General features: G+C 48.0%; 1 long non-coding RNA gene across 1 annotated transcript; it reads left to right on the forward strand.

Moving 5' to 3' along the window:
- Positions 1–16410: 16410 nt before the first annotated feature.
- LOC129472284 (uncharacterized) lies at positions 16411–18351 on the forward strand. Its single transcript, XR_008653870.2, has 3 exons — positions 16411–16777; positions 17354–17444; positions 18246–18351. It is a non-coding gene; the product is annotated as an uncharacterized lncRNA (long non-coding RNA).
- Positions 18352–24232: the final 5881 nt, after the last annotated feature.

Below are 24232 nucleotides of genomic sequence, written 5' to 3' on the forward strand. Positions count from 1 at the left end.
GTGGGAGCTTAGGGCTGTGATGTCCCAGAAATAGATGTGCAGGACGGGTCATGGTTCTGCTCTCAGCAGGGATGCTGCATGGGGAGCAGGTAGGCAGCCAACCACCAGCACCTGGGGAGGCCAGGCAGGGACACACAGGCTGCCAGGAAGCAGCATTCCCAGCCACTGTCACTCAGCCTCAGCCAGCAGAGTTCACAGAGACAATAACCCAGGGACAGCCGGCGTCAGCCTGTGAGGATACAGCTGCTCACAAGCACGCTCACGCTCACGCTCACGCTCACGCTGCTCATCACTGCTCTTTTCAGTTGTCTTGACACGTAGTAGCCGAGAAGCACGTTCTAAGGACAGAGCTCATGTTCTCATCTTTCTGCTGCACCTTAATCATCCCCCGTGTGGTCTATGCCGTTCCCTCCTCTTTACCTTCACAGGTGCCAACCTTGTTGCCTGACACGATGGCCATAGCCCTGTCCAGTGGGTTTGTTACATTATTGAAAAATCTCTTCCTACTGATTGGGCAATTCCCCGCTTAGGAGACAGAGCCTGAAAATGCCAAAGAGGTTCTTTCCCGCTCTCCTTTACAGCTTGAGTGAAGTCACATGATGAGGCTCCTGCCATCAGGTCTCCCCACCTCCCAGTCTAGACTTCGGGCCAGAAGTCCAACAGCAAGGGTTCTCTTTGCTGAGCCTATTCTGGCAATGGTGGTGAGGGTGGCAGCAGAGGCTGGAGGCTCCATGGGAAAAGAGACAGCAGGGCTTCAGCTGTAGCCTGCACTGTCAGGTGGTGATAGTGGAGGCGGGGTAAGCTAGGCTCCAGGACTTGGTGGAGGAGGCTGAGACATGTCATCCATCGGTTGATTTGCAGCACTTGTCCTGATGCCGTAGCCCCTAAGCCTGACTTTCTAACTGTCCCAGTGATTCTTGAAATAACCTCTTGTTGACTTAATGACATCTTCTTTTGCTTTCGTCATCTGCAATCATTTTCTGTGGCTTGCAATAACCACGCTGACTGACATGCCACCACTCTGTTCAAACACTCCCTACCCTAAGGACCAAGTTAACATGACGCCTCCTCCTGGGAGTCTTCTCTGATTCCCACAGCTAGAGGTATTGGTCCACTTCACTCAGTTTGCCCGTGGTTCCGTCTGTGGCACTGGAGCTCCTGAGGGCAGCAGCACAATGGAGTCATCTCCTACAGCCCAGGCAGGATCACAGGTAAGAGCATGGACTCGGGGGCCACTTCCTGGGTTCAAGCCCCAGATTTGCTGCTAATTAGCGTGTGACCTTAGGCAAGTTGCTAAACCTCTCTGTGTCTCCGTTTGCTCATCTGTAAATTAGGGGTGACAGCAGCACCTACCTCCCAGGATTGCCAGGAGCATTATTACGTGTGTCCATATAATAATGTCCTGTCCCAAACCCACATTGCGTGACTTAATTCCCTGCAGGATGGCCCTCCAGGTGTGTCTGTCATTCCTGCTGGTGGCCCACAGAACATCCAGTGTTACCCACTCTTCCACTGCACCCAAGCCCTCTGACCATAATCCACGCTGTGCCTCTCACTGTCCCGAGTCCTCTGTCTCCCTGAGGCTGCTCCCATGCCCTCGCTTATTGCTGTCCCCATGTAGCTGCCTTTCCCTTTTCTGTCACCTGCACCATCACTGGCCTCTTAGCTGATCTCTTTGCTGCCAGAGCCTCTGTCACTGTTCACCTGCACCCAAGTTCCTTCCTCACACATGGCAGCCCTGAGCACATTCTCCTGCTGAAATGGAACGGGCTGATGAGTCCCTGCGACCCACAGGTTAAATGCAAACCCTACAACCAGCATTCAAGGCCCCTCCTGCTCTGATTCCTGTGACTCCTGGCCTCCTGTACAGCTTCCTCCTCCCCGCTGCCACACAGCTGTCCTGAATGCCTCCAGCTCCATGACCACGCAGCTCTCCCTCCTCAGCACCTGGGCCTCTGCAGGACCCCTCAGCCCCCAGTGTCCTCCCCATTCTCTGCCTGGTGAGTTGCACTTATCCTTTAGGACTCAGCTCAGAGGTGACCTTGAGAGCTGACCTTGACCCCTGCCCCACACCCCCATCAGGGTAGGAGTGTCCCCTCTCCTCAGCAACAACCTTTACCTGTGATGGTTCGTGGGTCCCCCCCATGTATGAGCCCCTGAGAGCAGTGCTGGACTGTTCTCTGGATCCCCTCAGGGCCTCTCCGCCAGGGGTCTGCAAAGTAAGATCCAGCCCCCAACTATGCATCAGGTGCAGAGTCTCAAAAGCATTGCAAACCCAACATGTACAAGCCCAAGATCATAAACTCTCTGCACCCCCCAAACCCAGCTCTTCTCCAGTCTCCTCACCCCATGAATAACCCCTCCATCTGTCTGTCAGTGGCCCCAGCCAGAAGCCTGGGTGCTGTCCTGGGCACCTCCTCTTTTCCCTCACTGAACCTGGCAGCCAGGCCTGTCCATTGACCCCTAATGCCTGTGAGCCCATCCTCTCCTCTCCATCTTTGCAGTAGGATCATTTGCTACAGACACTCCTAGGACCCCACTCTCCCCTTCAGAGCTGATTGTGAGTGATTCACACTCAGTCCTTTGATCCAGATTCTAAGATGTCTGAGGACAAAGGATCCAGCTTTTCTTCACCACCAAGTTCTCACTCTCCTGAGCAGGGTCTGGCACGCAGCAGGTGCTCACTAAATATTTGCTTACTGACTGCATAAATAACAGCTACTGTTCAGTAAGCCCCTACTATGTGCCAGACACTGTGCTGAACACTTAATTGCATCAACTGGTTTGTTCCTCCCAAATCCTAACATAATCTTCAATACATAGATTAGAAAACTGATCAGATCACTTGAACCACTTGAACTGAGGCTCAGATCACTTGGGAGGTGGAAGTTGCAGTGAGCCAAGATCACACCACTGCACTCCAGCCTGGGTGACAGAGCAAAACTCCATCTCGAAAAAAAAAGAAAGAAACAAACAAACAAAAGAAAACAAAAGAAAAGAAAACTGAGGCTCAGCACGATAAGTCACTTACCCAGAGTCCCATAGACAGTCAGTGGCACAGCCGGGTCTCAGAGCCTAAGAGCCTCTGACATTTAACTGCATCACTTCAATGCTGCCGAAATACAAACCCACGCTAACCCCCACCATAGAGCACAATGGCCTGCATCATGCTTGTCCTTCCCCATCGGGCTGGAGCCCCTGAGGGTAGGCACCCTGATTTGTAAGCCCATATTCCCCCAGTTTTGGGCCTCAGGGCTTCCTACCCATCCTTTGTTAATAAGGGGGGAGAGAAGGGGGATGTGCCTGGAGTCCCAGCTCGTCCGTGCTTGGCTGGTCCAGGATCCCGATGGTGTCTAGGCTATTGCTGCAGGAAGGACCCCGGGAGATGTCAGGAAGACAGGGAGCTCCTCTCTGCCCTCAGCTTTTGTCAATGGGCCAATGTTGTCACAGGGTAAGCTGGACTCGGGGGGGCATCTACAGCAGCAAAGCTACACAGCCAGGAGTCCTCAGACCCTGATGCTCAGTGGCACCAGCATTCTCACGACTAGACACCCCTAAAGACTCAGCAACAGACAGAAGAGCCACACTGACTGCACTGTCTTCAGACCCTCCAAACCCAACCTATTCGCTCTTTAATGAGGAGCCCAGGGAATGCACACACAGGACTCAGCAGGGGACCCAAATCACACTGGTTATGAATTTCTAATCCCCTTCCAAGGCTCCAGTGTCCTCAGCAAACACAGAGCCACAGATCAAAGCCTCCTGCATCCCCCATGGGCTCCTTTCTAAATCAATAGACGAGAAATCAGGGGAGCCAACCAGGGTGGGCCAGAGGGCTGGGCGGGCCTGCAAGAGGCAGATGGTGGGGGGATGGTGTCAGGCATGAGGCTGCTCGCTGTGGCACTCAGGTCAATAAGTGCTCTTTGCTGGGCAAATTTTACCACCATGAGCACCATGTGGCCATGGGTGACTCAGATATGGGGAAGAAGCATCTTTGCCAGCTGTTAAGAGGCCCACTGGGTGGGCACCCATTGCCAGGGCTGGCCAAGCCCCAGGAATGGATCCCGACAGGCCTGGGTTTGAGACTGGTTCTGCCATCCCCAGATGGAGTGGACTCGGGCGAACCTCATCACCTCTGAGTCTCAGTCTCCACACCGGGATTGGTGTGCGTGGGGTGGGAGGGAGCAGGGCAGGGGCTGGGCCTTGCAGGTCTCGGTCTTTGCTTTAAGAGCAGGGGGAGCCTCTGAAGGGCTTTAAATAGCGGGAGGACAGGAGGGGTTTGCATCTCAAACAGATCACCCAGGACCTTTATCTCGACCCCACTGTGGGTTGTAGGGACAAAATAGTAAAATGCTGCTGAAAAGCTTAGACCAGTGATGGCTCCAAGCAGCTTCCAGAAAATGGCAGCAAATGTTTTCTGGGTGGAGGTGGGTGGAGTAAGAAGTGGACCAGAGGCTCCAGACAGATGCCCTGCAGCCCCTCTCATCATAGCAGTGGACCCGCCCTCCATGGCAGCAGTCCTGCCCATCATAGCATCAGCCCCACCCACATAACAGCAGCCCCTCATCATAGCAGCAGCCCTGCACATCACAGCAGTAGCCCCATCCACATAACAACAGCCCCACCTACATAGTAGCAGCCCCTTACATCACAGCAGCAGCCCTGCCCATCATAGCAGTAGTGCCTCTTGAGTGCAGGCACTGAGCTGGGCATATCACATTTATCTCTGTACTGTCTCCCCACAGCCCCCGTTGAGGTGGGTGTTGGGTGTTATTACCACCCCACTTTATAGGAAAAGAAACAGATCAAGAAAAGAGCAGAAACTTACCCACAGTGAACTGTCCATTAATGAAACACTTCATGAGCGCCAAGCCATCATCAGAGACGGGGGACACAGAAATGAATCAGACACAACCCCTAGCCTAAAGCAGCTCCCAGTCTAATGGGGGGAGAAGGGTTCTAATATAAATCATTCTTCGATATCTACCATGAAATGAACAAGAAGGGAAGTGTGCAGAAGGTGCAGACACAATGCAGAGGAGGAAAGGATGAAGTCTCTCTAGGTGGGGATGACCAAGGGAGGCTTCTGGGAGGAGGAGGCAGTGTCAGGAAAGAGGTCACATCTCCTGCCTGCTCTTCCAGGGTTCTTTCTGCCAGTAGTATTGGTTTAAGTCCCTGGTGCTTTTTCCTGAGTGAAGAGATAGGGTTTGTCCATCGGGGCTGAAGAGGGTAGCAATCACCCCATCCTTGTCCGTGTCCTCGGCCAGCTCCACTTTTGTCACCACTCTGCCATTCCCTTCTTCCCCCTTGGTGCTGACCTAGGCATTGCTGCATGTGTGTTGCGGTGTTGTAGGGACATTATTCATTCATTCAGTCAGTTATTCATTCCATGTGTAGGTGTTGGCCAGGCACCATGCTCAGCACAGGGATGGGGCAGTGAGGAAAGTCAGCTCCTGCATTCATGTTGCCTACAGCTAAGCAAAGGAAACAAGCCTTACAGAGTTGCACTACCCTTTGTGCAGTTTCAATACAACATGTAATACTCAGGAGAGTTCTGTGAAGCCGTAAGACACCTCCCTCCGCAGACGTGGGAAGATGAGATAGACGAAAAGCCAGGAAGAGCTCCCCGAGGGATGAGATGATGGGATGAAGACCTGCAGGAGGTGTGGGTTCTGACTAACAGAGGACTGAGAAGGAGCATCTGGGGCCAAGAGGGGGCACGTGCAAAGGTTCTGGGGAAGCAGATCAGGGCAAGGACACAGATAGAAACCAGCCAGATGGGCTGGAGCACAGAGTCAGGGGAAGCATGGTGAGGGTGGGAAGGGCCAGGGCTTGCAGCCACAGCCAGTCTGGCTGCATTTATCCCCAGAGCAATCAGGAATGTGAAGGTTTTCAGTAGAACATGGTGTGGTCAAATCTGCCCTTCAACTAGATCCTGTAAGAAGTGGACATCCCAAATCTGTCACCTGCCTCCATACCAGGGAACAAGGCTAACTGAGCCCTGGTGAATGCACATTTTGGGGTGTCTGTAGGGGTGACAAACAATATCCAAATAAAAAATAGGAACTATGTCAAGTGGTAAGTGGCATGAAGGGGAACGGGACAGGGTAAGAGGGACAGCCAGGTTAGATGCAGGGGTTGGGAAAAGGTCCCACTGGCAGGGCGGCATTTGAGCAGAAACCTGGAGGAGTGAGGAATAAGCCAGGCCATTTAGAGTTGGTTGAATGAACTTAGAAACATTTAGAGAAGAGAAGACTGAAGATAGAGAGCAGGAAACCCAGAGAGAACTTCAAGGAACAGTCATTAGTGGGCCCAGGGCCTGACCAAAGCTGCAAGAAGGATCTGGATTGGAGACCTACAGTTTTGCAGTGTTTGTGACCCACGCGGGCAGCGTCTGCAGGCCTGTGTGCTCACAGCATTGAGTTTTGATGAGAGATTTGAAGATGATTCCTCATCCCCACACACTGCTCAGTGGCACCAGAGTCCCCTAATCAGGGGCACCTCCCTCAAGAATGATCAGGGGTTGCCTGAACCCCCTGCACAAGATCCCCTGAAAAGGTACGTTGCAGAACATCCCTGACCCTGCTCTCACACCCTCTGCCTTTCCCCACAGCCCTCCACCTCCACACCCTCCTCTCTCTCCTTCACTCCTTCCTTTTGGTGCAAATGCCTAGTGTTTGTTTTCAGAACCCCGACTCCTTCCCAAGCCCCTGACGTTTACTCTTTGGAATTAGAATATTTCCTACATCTCCTTCCCAGAGTGAGGTTCCTGGGTAAGAATTCCCTGGGCTTCCTCTTACCCCTCTGGAAATGAAGTGCCAGGGGTAAAACCAGGGTATGTCAGCCCAGCCCTGACTGTGTCAACCAGCAGTTATTAGGCACCCACTGTGCACCAGGCACTTCGGAAAGCTGGGTCCTGTGTAAGCTCTCAGAAGTTCAAGGATGTGGGCTGCCCTTTCCACCTCTAGGAGCCACAGGTCCACGTGTAAGTGAAAGGGTGGAAGTCTGAGGTGGCCATTCAGTGGGCAGGAGACTTGCGGTTCTGGAGGAACGATTTTGTGCCAGGCTGTGTGCCAGATCCCTCACATAGGACACTCACTTTTCCCTCTAAGCAAACTCACAGAGAGGTTTTATTACCCAAGAGAAGGAGCGACTCGCCCAAGATGATACAGTTGTAAAGTGGCTCTAGGCTCAGCCAGTTACCTCCTCCTCACCCTGGGCCATGGTATCTCCATCTCGGCCATGGGTGAGACATTCCTGGGCCAAAGCACCTACCACGGCTGAGAGCTGAGCAGCTCTTCCGTTTCCACAGTCCCTGTGGGTCCCAGCTCTGAGCTCGGCAGCCTCACAGGAGGAGTGGAATCACTACCTAAGAGCCTTCAGGTAACACCAACCCCGGTAACAACACTGGCTTGCCTCACGTGGAGACTCCAAGGGAAAGCCGTGCTGGTGGTGCAGGGCAGGCACGCTCTAAAGTGGGGCTTAGCCCGCTGGGTTCTTGGCTTTGCCCAGGAAAGAATTCAAGAGGAAGCCAGAGGTAGAGGGAAACAGCTTTGTTAAGGAGGCAGTGTCACAGCTCCGTGACTGCTGCTGCAGAGCAGGGCTACCCCGTAGGCAGAGAATAGCAGCTCAGGGCAGTTTTGCAGTCACATTTATACCCACTTTTAATGACGTGCAGATTAAGGGGAGGTTTATGCAGATAAAGATCTAGGGAAGGGGTAGTAACTTTTGGGTCATTGTGTCATTAACATGGAAAGGGGTGGTAACTCCCGGGTGCTACCATGGCAATGGTAAACTGACATGGCACACAGGTGGGCGTGTCTGATTGAAAGCTGCTTCCGCCCTGGCTCTGCTTTAGCTAGTCCTCAAATTGGTTTGGTGTCCGAGCCCTGCCTCTGGAGTTGAGTCCCATCCCCTGCCTCATTCCCCTCTCTCCTCCTCCTTAATCTTAAGGGGGCTGCAGAAGGGTGGAAGTCCATTTTCTGTACCTGTTCCCCACTGAGTTTATGGGCATAGGCCCTGCCTAGCACTGGGGGAGTAAAAATCACTGGATACCTGATCTAAGGCGTCTAGAGGCCGGATGCTTCCATTCTCTGGGTTAGTAGGTGAGATGAGTTGGAAGCCTGGTGCCAGCTTTGCCTTTACCTGAAACTTTTGTAACCTAGAAGACTCAAACTTTATTAAGAGGTTAAACAATCAAGGGCCAAAGATTAGCAGCAAGACATCCATCAAAGGTCCTGGGAGAGGTAAAAACCAGGTGAGACTTCAGAAGGCACTTTTGATAGTTGACCAGATATAGCCGGGGTCTGTGCCCTGATTATATCTATGTCACAAGGTAGCTTGGCTCTTAGATCTTTTGAATGTTAATCCCAGCTTGTCTAAAGTTGTTAATATGTGTGCAGCAGGTTTTATTAATAACTTCACAGACTCCACCTTGTTCATCTAATAAACAATCCAACAATAGTCTGTTATGGAAAACTACATTTGCCAGAGAGTTTAAGACTCTTAAATTCCCTTTAATGCCTGACCTGTGTTGGCGGCTGAGGGTTTGATCAAGTTCCTTAGGGTTGACTCATGGTAAGCAAAGCCACCCCAGGGTGCTGCTAGTCCCATCACTATCCCGATTCCTGCCAGAATTAATTCTGTTACTCACTTACTCCTGGTATCCTTGGTTCTTATGGGATTAGAGACAGTGGACCCTGGAGGGTCAAGAATGGCCAACGTACATTCACCTCTGTTCCAAGTTTTGGATATAGAAGGGAAAACTGCCCCTAAAAAAACAAGTGACTCCCTAGGGAGTTGGAAGCAGTTATGGGGTGTGATTTTTTCCTGTTTATGGCCACAAACAAAAATGAGCCCAGTTGGGGCACAAATAGAGGCCCTACAGGGTGTGATATTTTATACTTTGCTGCCAAGTTGGGTCTACAGAGATATTCTCTCCCCTTGCCACACCCTGGTTCCAATGAGGGTGGTCAGACAATCCTTGGTTTCCAGCGGGGGCAGGGGGGAGTACTCCCACCTTCCCAGGCTAGGCAGCTGTTTTTCTCTTGTATGTTCTGATCTGTGAGAAGGCACTGTATATGCCCTCCTTGCTTACACGTGGAATCCCATTTACCTCACTGTGGCCTTGGGAACTTGGCAACTAGAGTTGGATCAGAGCATCACAGGGAAGCTTCTGCTTTAGTGTCACTAACACAACTGTGGGTGCAAAAGACAGAATCCTAAGTGCACTGAAGATGGAGAGACCCAAATTCCCAGGTCCAGGTAATAGCGGTGGGGAGTTCAGTGGGAAGCCATGAAGTGGGGATAGAGTTCCACTTAACTAGTAGGGGTTGGAGTATTTCAGGAGCACTGTGGTTATTTAGGAGGTCTGGGGGAATAGTGGTGAGATTTCCCAGATAAGCCAGAAGATAGAACTCTCTATCCCGGGGATGTTGATGACAAATCCAGCAATCATGAAGATGATTCCTCGATGCTATAATTGTTGAAATATTTACTATAGAGTTATACTTCCACCCACACTGGATCAGTGTAATTGGGAGAGCAAACAGGATTGACAGCGAAAGCACGCGGTCTGGTCGGGCCTTAGAGTGGCCTCTACACCCAACAAAGACAAAAGAGGTGCTTCCCGAGAGGTCCCATTGCTGCTTTTTGTAACTTTCTCCTAATGTCAGGAGCAGACTGAGTAATAAAATGAGCACTGAGGAGAACTTTCCCTTCTGGGAGGTCCAGGTCTGTATTAGATTACTTCCTGAGTGCCTCAGCTAAACAACCCTGAATTAGAATGGGATTTCCATCTTCCTCCTGAGCGACTGTTCTCACTTTAACTGGCTTAATCACATACTGTTTCATGCTGTCTGTGAAACAAGTTAGCATATGATTTCTGCATTCAAGATCTTGAGATCCTCTCTGGTCATTAAGACTGAGGGTCTAGAACTGCATCTCCTCCCACACGATAAATGGCATGGCCTGGCTTACATGCAGCCACGCCATCTGCATGTTCCCGAACAGTACCTAGGATTTATGTTTTGCCTCGCTAGTACAAGTGGATAATAATATCTGCATGTTGTGCCAAAGGAAATCAAAAGACGTGGTCAACTTAACAAACTCCTCTACCAACTTCCTTGGATCCTCTGAAAATGGACCAAATTTCTCCTTGCATAAAGCCAAATCAGACATGGAAGAGGCACATATGCTCTGACTGTTCCTCCATGCCTGTCAGCTACCTCCCCCTATGGACACAGTTTTGATTTGGGGAGCTGATATGGGGCCTGACTCCTGGTGGCACTGGTTGGGCTTACTTCCTCAGGCAGTGGGGGATGTGGGCCAGGGCTTGTTGGATAAGGAGGAGGGGTGCCCGATGACCTTGGGGTGAAATCCTGCACTGGAGAACTGGTGGGGCCCACCTCAGAACAAGGGGACTGAGAAGACTCCAAAGGAGTGGACACAGGCCTCCTGGGGGGGCCTCTGAGCCTCCTAAGGGGGGAGAGCTAGGAGGGGGTCATCCAGGATATCAGGTGTGGCTTCTGGGTGCCTGGGAGTATCACGAGCTAGACTCTACAGCTGGCCCTTAAGTTAGGACCCTGGTAGAGGGCCACAAAAGCCTGCACGTAGAGAACTTCTTCGTATTTTCTTTCCTTCTTACAAAACGAGTCTAATTGCACCATATCACTATAACATAAAGAATCATGTTTAGGCCGAATCTGGTGGTCTGCCAATTTGTATTGAACTCAAACATCATTGAAATAGTAAATGAGCTTCTTTTTCTTTTTCAACTTGTCTAGTAATTTGAACTTACTCCAAGTATCTAAAAGTCACCCCCACGGTGAGTCTTTTGGGATGCTTGCTGTGGTCCTCATTTCTAATAAGGATCTCTACAGGGGATTTCACTTAGCCTAAGCTTAGCTGACTAAGCTGACCAAATGCCTAGTCACTTTTCCCTTTTAATTTCCCACTTTCTACAAAATATAGAGAGCAAGGTGTTACCAAAGCATATCACGAGCTACAAATGGGCAGTTGGATGTTGAGCCTAAATTTCACAGAAAGTGAGGGTTGGACAGAGATGGACTAAACAAATGCTGACTGTGGAAGGGAGGAAGAGAAGGGTTGAAGAGCGTTGCCCAAAGGGAGACTTCAGAGGCCCTGACCTGTTGGCGTACCTCCCCAGTAGTGGAAACATCGAAAAAAATATTTGGGTGGCCACTTGTCTACTGCCATGGGGGGCTGTCCATCAGGCTGGGGGCCTGGGAACTCCAAGTTATTTTAGCCAAGAGGGGCTTGAGAAAGGCAGTTGTAAGACAGCACACAGGAAGGGGCTAACAACTGGCTACTATGAAAATATAGGTTAGTACAAAAATAATTGCAGTTTTTGCCATTGAAAGTAACGGCAAAACCCGCAATTACTTTTGCACCAACCTAATACTATTTCTAACCTTAGGGCAGAAAAAGGAAAGACCCTAAAGGGAGGGTCTCACCCACAATCCTACAGGGATTGTCAATGCTAAAGACCCCAGAGCATCCGGGGGTGGCCAGAATACCAATGCTGAAAATTTGGATTGTTCGAGTTTCAGCCAACGAGGGTCCCTTCACCAAGGCTGAAAATCGTGGGGCACCCAGGAGGCAGCTAGCAGTGAACCCGAGACCAAGTTGGGGTCACATAACAACATGACTGGTGTCCCAGAGTCAACACAACAGGGGACCTCTCACAACCATGTGGCCTGCCTTAAACAACTGCCCACACACAATTAGCAGAAAATTAAAAGCAAACATAATATTGCACATGTTTTAGGACTGAAAATAAAGTAACTGATGGAACAGTACAATGGAGTGAGGAGAGAAGAGGGCTGGGGAAAGGGGCGACAGGAGTGTGCTTTGAGACTCTGAAACAATGAGGGACTTCTAACCACTCACCTAGCCAAAGGCTGTTACATTATTCCCTAGTTCTCCCGATACGATGGGAGTGGGGGCAGAAGGGACATTCACGCAGCCACCAGAGCAGAAATGTTGCCAACTGATCTTCCATGTGCGACCCGGGTGAAAATCTCTCCAGAATCCCTCAGCATGGGTGGATTCAGCTGCTGCCGGTGGGAGGGGCCTGCACAGCGATGGTAACCCACCAGCCAGCTGGGCAGAGGGACGGGTGTCAAGCAAGGCCTTGGCACTATGGCCGCTTACCCATCTGCTCGGCTCTGCTGCCTACCAGTGAAAATGATGGCTATGAAAAGAGCTTTGGTTAGTGTTAGAGCTCAGGTGCTACAGCTCTGCTTCGCCACCTCTCGGTTCATCATCCTGCTGGCTGCTGCCTCACCGACCGCCTTGCCATCTCTCACGCTATCTTCTCTCTTTGCCCCACACCGGGCACCAAGCTGATGCAGGGCAGGTGAGCCCCAATGTGGGGCTTAGCCTGCAAGTGTTCTTGGCTCTGCCCAGGAAAGAATTCAAAGGCAAGCCAGAGATAGAAGAAAACAGCTTTATTGAAGAGGCAGTGTCACAACTCCAGTGAGTGCTCCTGCAAAGCAGAGCTACCCTGTAGGCGAAGAGCAGCAGCTCAGGGCAGTTTTGTAGTCATATTCATGCCCACTTTTAATTGCATGCAGATTAAGGGATGGTTTATGCAGAAATTTCTAGGAAAGGGGTAGTAACTTTGGGGTCATTGTATCTTTGCCACGGAAACAGGCGGTAACTCCTGGGAGTTGCCATGGCAAAGGTAAATTGACATGGCACACTGATGGGCGTGTCTGATGGAAAGCTGCTTCCATCATGGCCCTGTTTTAGCTAGTCATCAATTTGCTCCAGTGTCCAAGCCCCTCCTCTGGAATGTAGTTCCGCCTCCTACCTCACTGGGACAGCTAGTGGAGAGGACCTGCGATGCTGGAAGCAGGCTGTTTGCTTCCTGAGCTCCAAGCGGGTGGGGGGTGTAGAGTAGGAGCCCGCTTCTGCTTCCAGGGAAGTATGCGTTAGAATCCTGGCCCTGGGGCTTACTAGCTGTGTGACCTGCAGTAAGTTACTTGACTTCTCTGTGCCTTGCCTATGAGCTGTGGACCTGAACAGGGTTCTTAGAAGTTCCCAGCTGCTCCACCTGGGTCCTCTCCCCTCTTGCTGTTGCTCCATTGGGTCCGTTACTCTGACCCTTAGTTCCGCTGCCAACCCCAGTGGCCTCAGCCACCAGCTCCTGGCTGTTCTGACACCCTGCTCGGCAGATAAAGCCTTTGATCTATAGTGTCCCAGCCTAGGGTCCTGGTCCCTGCCTCTCCAGATCTTTGCAGCCAAGCATGGTGGGTTGCAGTGTTCATCCCACCCCAGACCTATAAACCAGGTCATGGTACAGATGAGGTGGACTGAGGTTACGTGCAGACGCTCAACCAGCTGCAACTTCCCTCTGCCCCACTAAAGAATGTGAGGGAGAAAGTGAGAAGTGCTGAGTGTTTGTTCTGCCCTGGAAGAACCCTTCCCCACAGACTTACCCAGAAGCTGGAAGGGGTGGGGAGCAGCAGATGCCCAATGGAGAAAACACTTCTGACTCTATGTCCTCAAAGAATTGATCTTTCTTATTTTTGAAGTCAAGGTTCAGAGGGCTAAGTTTAATCCAGAGAAGGTTTTACATTTGGTTCTTAGACAAGAGCGAGGTCAGCAAGGGCTAATGGGGACTGTGTTCCATCTCTTGAAAGTATTCAGTAGGTGCCCATAGCAAGCCTTTGACAGCGAAGCCCATAGGTGTTCCAGGTCTCCACGCAGAGGGATAGGTGTGAAATCTCTGATGCAATTCCTGCCCTGCTCTGGTTTCTTCTCCATACCCCACAGGATGCTCTGAATCTGCCACAGCCTCCCTAAAGTCAAGCATTCAGAGAAAAGATGGCCCAGAAGCCAAAGCCACATGGGACACAGGCGTCTCTTCAATGGGGGTCTTGGCTCTGTCTACATTTGGAGGAGAATCCAAGGAGACCTCTCTGACCATGGAAACCAAGCTTCCCTACTCAAATCTCTTAAAATAATCCTGGGCCCTGACTGGAAATGTGGAACCTTCAGCCTGGCCTACAAGGCCCTTTCCATCCTGGTCACAGCCTCTGCCCCAGACTCACCTTATTCCACTGCTTGCCTGTCGTCCTGTCTACCCACAGGTGCCTCCTGATCATGCTGACCTCCCACCCCAGGACCTTCATACACACAGTTCCCTACACCTGGAATGCTCTCGCCTCTCTCTTTTCATCTGGAAAACTGCTGTTTATCTTTCAGTAATCAACTTAGGTATCACCTTTTTGGTGAAGCCTTCTCCAACCTCCCTACCACCTCTGCACTAAGATGCAGTTTCACATATATTTGTATGTTTTTTTGTGGTAGAATGCCTCTCTTCCACTGTAGTCTAGTCTTTGGGAGGAAAGAATCACATCTGTTTTTACTCACTGTTGTATCCCCAGTGCTTGGCACAGTGTCAGCACAGAGTGGGTACCCAGTAAAGATGGGTGAATTCATGAATGCACCATGAGTTTCAACAGTGGTCACTGGAAATGGATAAGGCTGCAGTGAGGGAATGTGTCACCCTCGTTAACATGCTTTCTGGTAGTCTCACCAGCTTGGGGAATCCCAGAGTTGCAATGTGTTTTAGAGGGCAGTTTGGGAAATCCAAATTAAGGCAAGCAAAGAACCACACACGAGTGTCAAGATCAAGGAAGCACAAAGGAGTCTCCGAGGGGGCAGGAAGATGGAGATGTCAGAATAAACCCATCTCCTTCTCCCTCCCACTGCCAGCCCACCCCAGTCCACAGAAGCATTCCTCCAATGCACATTCAGCACTGCGCAGAGTCCACCAGTCACCTCCCAACACATTCTTCCACATTTCTTTTGCTAATAGAACCTTTGGTTCAAGTGTTTATATGACTGCCCAGAACAATTACTAATACTACAATTTCCCAGCATCCCCTGCAACAAGACGTGGTCATGTGGCCGTAAACCAAAAAGTATCTGAGACAGGTCCCAATCAATTTAGACTTTCGTTTTGCTAAGGTTAAAGATGCCTGCCCAAAAGGCAAGTCTGTGCCTTTGTCCAACAATGATTTTGAGGGCTTCAATATTTAAAGGGGAAAGGGTGAGTATTGCAGAAAGAGGAAAATTTTTTAAAAGGTGTTGGTAAGCCGGGCACAGTGGCTCACGCCTGTAATCCCAGCACTTTGGGAGGACAAGGCGGGTGGATCACTTAAGGTCAGGAGTTTGAGACAAGCCTGGCCCACATGATGAAACTCCGTCTCTACTAAAAATACAAAAATTAGCCAGGCGCGGTTGCAGGCACCTGTAATCTTAGCTACTTGGGAGGTTGAGGCAGGAGAATCGCTTGAACCCAGGAAGTGAAGGCTGCAATGAGCTGAGACCATGCCACTGTACTCCAGCCTGGGCAACAGAGCAAGACCCCATCTCAAAAAACTAAAATAAAAAATAAATAAAAGTTATTGGTAGATAAGACACAAATGGTTGTGTTCTTTGAGTCTTTGATCAACCTTTAACTGAACACACAACTTACATGGGAGGTGGGTAGAGGAACAGTCACTTATGCCTTTGTCTGCCCAGTGAACCTGCATTTTTCCATCAGAGGGAGCAATCAGACATGCATTTGTCTCCGGTGAGCAGAGGCATGACTTAGAGTTCTGTTTTTTGTCCTGCACCTGTGAAGTTGAGCTGTCAATTTACACTGTCAGGGTGAAATGCAACAGAAGAAAATGGAAGACAGGTTTGCACCTGCACAGTTCCCAGCTTGATCTTTCCCTCTGGCTTAGTGATTTTGGGGTCCCAAAATTTATTTTCCTTTCACATGGCCCAGTTCTGCCAATGATGCTGGAGCAGAAGTTGTGTGTGTGTCTTTGTGTACCCGGATGCACACATGCACAGCCTCTGGATTGTGCCTTTAAAGTAACAGGCCATGCCTTCCACAGCCTGGGCTTTGCCACTCACTGGCTGAGTGACCCTCCATCAGTTACTTCACCTCTCTGAGCCTCAGTGCCCTTGTTCATAAAAGCTGGAGAACAGTAAGAGCCTCTCTCGTGAATTCAACGTTTCAGGCAACCTCTGAGCTGCCCAGAATAGACAGAAACAGCATCTCACCCCCCACATTCTAGATATCAGCTCTTCATTAATTAAGCCTAAGGGTTTATTGGTGCATAATACTGTTGATTTTTGCTACATTTGCATCCGCCAGAAACTTTTAGGCTCATTCTCTCAATCTCAGCTTAAACATCACTTTTTTGAGAGATCTTTCATAATGTAACCTAATTCTTCTGTTATGTTTCAGAGCTCCTTGGACAGCCCCTCTGCGGACAACTTTACATTTTGCCATCACTGCTTCTTCAGTGTCCTGACTTTCTTTCCGCCTTCATGAAGGCAGAACTCTTGTCTCTCCAGATACTTGCCCGCAGAGCTGGACTTACAACAGGCACTCGAGAGAAGCTTGCGAGTGAATGAATGGACAAATGGAACAGGTGGCCGGCCACACCTTCCCCACCGTGGCCGTAAATAATGGGCTTCGTGCATGGATGCTCAGGAACTTGCTCTCACATATGTGTTCTTCCACTCTCCTGCATGCGTTTTTTAAACTCCTACTATGCACCAGCCCCTCTGCTAGAAGCAGTGGGGAGAGGACGGGGTGTGGTCCCTCATACAGTATGCACACAGGCAGGTGAGGACATGCCCTGCAACACCACCAGCCAGTTAACCAGTCACAGCTGCAGCGAGTCCACGAAGGGTCAGATGACCCTTGTGGGAACTGGAGACCACGGACTGGCATTTGGCAAAGGTGTGTGCAGTCCGCCCTGCCTGAGCTGGAACTCCAGCGAGGCTACTTCCTGTCTGTGACCACTGCCCTGTGCCTCACTCCCTGGACTGCAAAATGGGCTCTCATGAGGAGTGAGTGGGGGGAGGGGTGAAGCGCCCGGCACTGGGCCTGGGAAGAGGGAGAGCCGTCCCTGTCCGTTTTCATTGGTGTCACAAGGACACAGCGCCCACATGTCCTCAGCCAGCCAGGAGTCCTCACCGGGCAGATGGGAAGCTGTCACCCCCTCAGGGGACTGGGGTTTCCTTTGTCTCCTTTGGAGACGCCCCTCCCAGAAACACCCCAAAGACTTCCCCACCTCAGGGGTTCCCAGCTGCCTCAGGTTAGGGCAGGCCCAGTCCACAGAGCAGGGGAAGGGGGAGGGAAGGGACATCTACGAGGCCACTGATGGGGAGGACGGTGGTGGCTATGGGGACCCCGCCCATCACACCCTCTGAGAGAAGCCTCTGGGCAGCGGGCCCAGGGGCCAAGTCCTCCTCACCACAGGACACACCCTGGCCCTTGCCACTAGTGGAGTCATCAGATAAATCCAACATTTAGAAAGGGGCCTGCAGAGGATGCTTTCCTGAAATTCAACAACAATAAAAGAGAAAAATGGACCGGCTGGCTCCAGACAACCACTGCCAGACAGGTAATTACGCCGCCCGTGTCCTGAGCTGGGAGGCTGGTGGCAGAACCACCTGCCCAGGTAATTCATCAGTGTAGATTTATGGACTCCTCGAGAGCCGCGTGCACGTGATCTCCGTCCACGTTACTCTCAGCATACCTCTATTTAGATCTTGTCAAGATCACTGCTCTTCATGGCATCCCTGAGTGGGGAGGCACCACACTGGTAGCACAGCTGAGTATTGATTTGCTGGCAACGACCCAGAGAAGAACAGTCCACTCAATCGGTTCTTTCCAACCGCCTAAGGCCTCCCCACGACCTTGCTCTCCCTTAGGACTTGCTGAGCTGCTGGGTCCCTGCCCGGTTGGTGGGGGACCAAGGTTCTGGAAAAGCACTACCTGCATCACTGGTTTTCTCTGGGCATAAACTAGGCTTGAATTCACACACTTCCCCCAACTTCTTTTTATCATAGCTTCAGAGACCATCTTGTCAACACATAACCTAAAAAATTATTCGTAAGATGCCCCTTTAGTGGAATATGCACAATGGTGGCTGGAAGGGAGGCAGAGGAGCTGCGCCTCCATCCCCAGATACCCCTCTCCCTGCAGTTGCAACTCTCTGGACCCCCCTACTAGGAGTCTGTGAGAGCAGAGTTGCCTTTTTAATCTGAGCTTCTGGGTGGATTTGGAAAATCAGGAGGGTCTTGCTAAATTGCCCCTGGCCACAGCTTTTGAGCAACTCATCTTTAAAAGCCTCATCTGCGAGAGTTGGCATTGCCAGCTCCCTTTGAACACAGACCTTGTCTTCACTTTTGTTCCCCCACAGTGCCAAGCACAGCGCCAGTGTTTAGTGGGAACTTGGGGAGATGCTGGTTGAATTGCACAGACCTTGAAACAGAAATTGAACACGCCCTCAAAGTTTGCATCTGAGCATGGAAGAAAACTGTAAATCAAACTCCTTTTCTGTGGTCTCTGGAGAGCACAGCATTTAAAGAAAGCCTTTGGCAAATCCTTTGGTAAAGTGTAAGATTTATTTCTACTCTCAATAGCCCTTAATCCAAAGCTGGGTCCACCTCGCTCTCTCTCTCTCTGTGTGTGTGTGGGGGGGGGGGCTGTGGGGTGTGAGTGAGTGTGCGTATCAATCTCACTATTCACAGTTTTGTATTTCAAAACTCACCTGATTGCTAAAATTTATCGTAACCCCAAAATCAACATTTGCAGCACTTTTACTGTCATTTCCAACAGGTGTAAAACAGTGAAAAATCTGAGTCATCAGATGCACATGCTCCCAGGTAAGGTCAAACAAGGTGACACTCTGCCTCCTTGTCTCAGCTCTCATGGGTAACCAAACACCTTTCCCAGGTCTATTTAGTGCCATGCATGTTGCATTTTTGTGCTTTTTGCTCGTGATGTTGCTGTTTAAAATGGTCCCAAACAGTGCTGATGCACCGCCTAGCATTCCTGAGCACAAGAAGGCTACGATGTGCCTCACTGAGGAAATACTTGGGTTGAAGAAGCATTGTTCAGGCCTGAGTTGAGATGCTGTTGTTGGTGAGTTCAAGGTTAATAAATCGACAATACTAAGACAGGATAGTCTCCTGACCCTTTCACAGGCCGGAACTGGAGTACAGTGGCTCTGGGTCCAGCAAGCCACTTTGCTGCCAGCAGGGACAAACTTCACTCACTCCAACCCGCTGAGCTCAACCTCTCAGGGGAAGGAGTACAGAGGCGAATGGGTGCCGAGGGCGGGGCCCGCACTTTTGTGCTCTAGCCCCACAGCAGCATCTAGGGGTGTGTTCAAGTTACTACTCTTTTAGCTTTGCCATCCGCAGATGGCTTAAATGTTAAACAGCTCAGTGAAGAGTCAGTGTGACAGCCTTTTTGGGCTCCCGCACCCAGGCTGTCCAGCATCCAGGAAGAATCAGGTTACATGAATAGTCTGAAGGGCGATGGAGGTGAAGAATTTTATTAAGAGGTGGAAGTGGCTCTCAGCAGAAGGGGAGCTGGAAAAGGTATGGTGCAGGAAGAAGGTGATCTTTCCCTGAAGCCCGCCATCTCTGGCCGGGCTCCTCTCTGAAGTCGTGCCAAGCCGTGTCTATTCATAGTCTCCAAAGCTCAGTTGCTTCTTCTCTGCTTGATGTTTAGCTGCTTGTCTCTGCCAGCTGAGGTCTGGGGTTTATATAGGCACAGGATAGGGGGCTGGACAGGCCAAAAAGGTAACATTGGGGCAGGAAAACAGGGATAACAGTCCTCATTTAGGACCTCAGTTTCCACGCTTGAGGGTGGGGCCTTTGCCAAGGAACTGCCCTCTTCTACCCAGTATTTCACCACCTCCTGTCCGTATCAATACTGTATAATATTAAGTAAGTGGTGTTTCAACAGAAATAACCATAAAACAAGGTTATGCATTGATCGGTTTACTTTTGTGAGAAACTGCCAGAGTAACTGTATCATTTTATAGACAGAATAACTGTATCATTTTACAGACAGAGTGACTGTATCATTTTATAGACAGAGTATCATTTTATAGACACAGTGACTGTATCATTTTATAGAGTGTATCATTTTATAGACAGAGTAACTGTATCATTTTATAGACAGAGTGACTATCATTTTATAGACAGAGTGACTATCATTTTATAGACAGAGTGACTATCATTTTATAGACAGAGTGACTGTATCATTTTATAGACAGAGTGGCTGTATCATTTTATAGACAGAGTGACTGTATCATTTTATAGACAGAGTGGCTGTATCATTTTATAGACAGAGTGACTGTATCATTTTATAGACAGAGTGACTGTATCATTTTATAGACAGAGTAGCTGTATCATTTTATAGACAGAGTGACTGTATCATTTTATAGACAGAGTGACTGTATCATTTTATAGACAGAGTGACTGTATCATTTTACAGACAGAGTGACTGTATCATTTTATAGACAGAGTAACTGTATCATTTTACAGACAGAGTGACTGTATCATTTTACAAACTTTTCCAGACTCTCTCACTTTAAATGCAATGAATGAAGTAACCCACTTCTTCACATCCTCACTAACATTTCCTATTGTCACTATTTTTTTTATTTTAGCCATTCTGATAGATGTGGAGTAATATCTCACTGTGGTTTTACTTTGTATTTTCTTAACGGCTGATGATGTTGAACACGTTTTCATGTGCTTATTTTTCATCTGGAGTGCACCAGCTCTGATATCCCCTTCAGTGAAATGTCTCTTCATGTTGTGAAAATAAACAAAGATCAACAAATGAGAAAAGCAAAGGCTATTTGTTCTGAGCTTGCTAGAGCAAGGGAGTCAGCCACCATCACTTGCATTTTGGCAGAGACTCAAAGGCAGGCAGGGGAGTGGAGAGGCTTCTAGTGGAAAATGGGAAGGCTTCAGGTTTGTCCTGATTGGAGGCTCCTGGCATGGGAAAGCTGCAGACAGGCAAACTAGGAACAAGGAATCCTATGTAATTGATTAGAAGAGCACATTTGAGTCACTCTGGTAGGTTCTATGATGACGGAGGCAGGGACGAAAATTAGGGAAGCTGTCAGTTTCTAATCAGGTCCTGGCCTTTTGGGGCCAAATGTTGCAGAAGTGATTGTTTAGCTTCCTGGATTGTCACTAGAGATAGCAATTTGGCTTCCTGCAAGTCTGACTAATTGCTGGCTGGCTTCCTGAGTTGTTTGTTGCAGGCTTCCTGGGCAGGTTGCTGCAGGTTGTGGGCCAAAGTTCTATTTTTACATATGGCCTGGCCATTGTCCATTTGTATATTCAGTCTCTCAATGTCCTTCACCCTTTTTAAAACTAGATTTATTTGGATTGATTTTTTTTTACACTCTTGAGTTTTGAGAATTCTATTTACAGGTTAGATAAAAGCCCTTTGTCAGATGAGTGCTTTGCAAATACTTTCTCCCAGTCAGAGGTTTGTCTTAATCCTTTCCACCAATCTTTTGCAGAGTAAAAGTTTTTAAATTGATGATGTCCAGTTTATTAAATTTTCTTTTTATGGATTGTTCTCTTGATGTCAGATCTAAGGACTTTTCACCTGGTCCTAGGTCCAGAGGATTTTCTTCTATTTTTTTTTCCTAAAACTTTTATAGTTTTATGTTTCACATTGAAGTCTGTGATCCGTTTTGAGTTAATGGATCCATTTGAGGTTTAGGTTGAGGTTTGTTTACCTATTTGGCTTATCAATGTCCAATTTCTCCAGCACCATTTGTTTAAAAAACTTTCTTCCTTCTTTTGAGACAGAGCCTCACTCTGTCGCCCAGGCTGGAGTGCAGTGGTGCAAGCATGGCTGACTCGGAGTAGCTGAGACCACAGGTGCATGCCTCCACACCCAGAAAACTATCTTCCTTGTTGAATTACTTTTGTACTTTTGTCATAAATCAGTTGGGTATATATGCATGGGTCTATATCTGTGTCCTCTATTTCGTTTCACTGATATTTGTGTGTATGTTCACTGACACCATGCTTTCTTGATTACCCTAGGTATAGAGTAAGCCTAATGTCAAGTATAGTGATTTTCCCACTTTATTCTTTTTTTAACATTGTCTTAGCATCTTTACTCATCTTTACTATGACGAGTCTTCCAATGTAAGCATTGTATGTCTTTCCATTTATTTAGGTCTTCCTTGATTTATTTCATCAGCATTTTGTAATTTTCAACAAGAAGATCATATACATGCTTTGTTACATTTATAGCTGAGAATTTAATTTTCTTTTGGGCAGCTGTAAATGACATTGTGTTTTTAATTTTGGTTTCCATGTCTTTGTTATGAATACATAGAACCGTGATTGAGTTTTCTGTGTTGATCTTGTCTTGTGACCTTGCTTAACTCCACTTACTACTTATAGAGGCTTTTTGTTTCGTTTTGTTTTATAGATTCCTTGGGGTTCTGAACGTAGATAATCGTGTCTTCCACAAACAAGGACAGTTTTATTTCTTCCTTTTCAGTCCGTATGCCTTTTGTTTCCTTTTCTCGCCTTACTGCGCTATTTTTTATTATCATTACTATCATTATTATTATCACTATTATTATTTTGAGACAGAGTCTTGCTCTGTCACCCAGGTTGGAGTGCAGTGGCGTGATCTTGGCTCACTGCAACCTTCACCTACCAGTTCAAGCAATTCTCCTGCCTCAGCCTCCCAAGTAGCTGGGATTACAGACACTCGCCACCACATCCAGCTAATTTTTGTATTATTAGTAGAGATGGGGTTTCACCATGTTGGCCAGGCTGGTCTCGAACTCCTGACCTCGGGTGATCCACCCACCTCGGCCTCCCAAAGTGCTGGGATTACAGGCATGAGCCACCGCACCTGAAATATTGCACTGTCTAGAATTTCCAGTACCATGTCAGATAAGAGTGGTGAGAGCACACATCCTTGACTTGTGATGGGAACACATGAAGTCTTTCACCATCAATACAGTGTTAGTTATAATGTAAGGAATTTGTTGTTGTTGTGGTGGTGGTGGTGGTGGTCGTTGATTTTGTTTTTTTGGCAGATGTTCTTATTACCTTAAGGAAATTCCGTTCCATTCCTAGTGTGCTGAGAATTTTTGCCATGCTGACCTTGGCAAATGTTTTCACTCCATTGATTGATATGATTATATAATTTTTCTTCTTTAACATGTTAATATGGTAGACTATATTGTTTGATTTCTGAATATTGAACCAGCCTTGCACGCCTATAATATATCCTACATGGTCAAAGTTTATAATTATTTTTTGTACATTGCTGGATTCGACTTGCAAACACTGTATTGAGGATTTTTGTATCTAAGTTCAAGAGAGACATTGGTCTGTGTAGCTTTCTTTTTGTAGGGTGTTTATGTGTTTTGGTATCAGGGTCATATTAGCTCATAAATGAGTTTGAATGTGCCCTCTCCTCTTCTGTTTTCCGCAAGAGATTGTGTGAAATTGGTGTTAATTCTTTAAACATTTGATAGAATTCTCAAATCAAACCATATAGTACTGGAGATTTCTTTTGGAGAGGGCTTTTAAATTATGAATTAATTTTTTAAATGATCAGTTATAGAACTAGTTATACTTTTTCTGCCCATTTGCTTTCAATCTACCTATATCATTTGGGATGTTTTCAACCATTATTCCTTTAAATATTCTTTTATTCTCTTTTTTTCATCTCTCCTCTGTTTCATCTTGGTTGAATTTTAGTAGTTTGTGGTTTTTGAAGAATTGCTTGATTTCTTCTAAATTGTCCAGTTTATGGCTGTGAAATTGTTCCTGTTATTACCTTACTCTAATTTTAGTGACTGCAAAGTGATGTAATCTCTCTGTTTTATTCTTGAAATTGGTTATTTGTGTCCTCTCTGTTTATCTTTGTCAGTTTTTCTAGCAGTTTGTTTTATTTTTTTCAAAGTACTTGCTTTTGATTTCATTAATTTCCTCTACTTTTTATGTTTTTAAATTCATCAATGTCAGCTCTTTATTTTATTCTTCCTTCTCTCAGTATATTTTTTCCTTTTCTTTTTAGTTTTTTGATATTTAAGAAGTTTATCTTTCCTACTGTGAGCATTTAGTGCTATAAATTTCCCTTTTAACACTATTCTTGCTGCATCCAACACATTTTGATATATTGTATGTTCATTTTTATTTAATTCTAATTATTTTTTCTGTAGGACACTCTCTTTGACTCATACATTATTAGGGTGTATATTGTTTAATTCCCAAGTGTTTGGAGCTTTTCCTCTTGTCTTTCTGTTATTGATTTCTAGTTTGATTCAATTAAGGTCAGAAAACACACAGAAATCATAGGATTTGAGTTTGGGTTTATGGCCCAGGATAT

Source organism: Symphalangus syndactylus, chromosome 22 (assembly GCF_028878055.3).
Source record: "Symphalangus syndactylus isolate Jambi chromosome 22, NHGRI_mSymSyn1-v2.1_pri, whole genome shotgun sequence".
NCBI classification, from domain to species: domain Eukaryota; kingdom Metazoa; phylum Chordata; class Mammalia; order Primates; family Hylobatidae; genus Symphalangus; species Symphalangus syndactylus.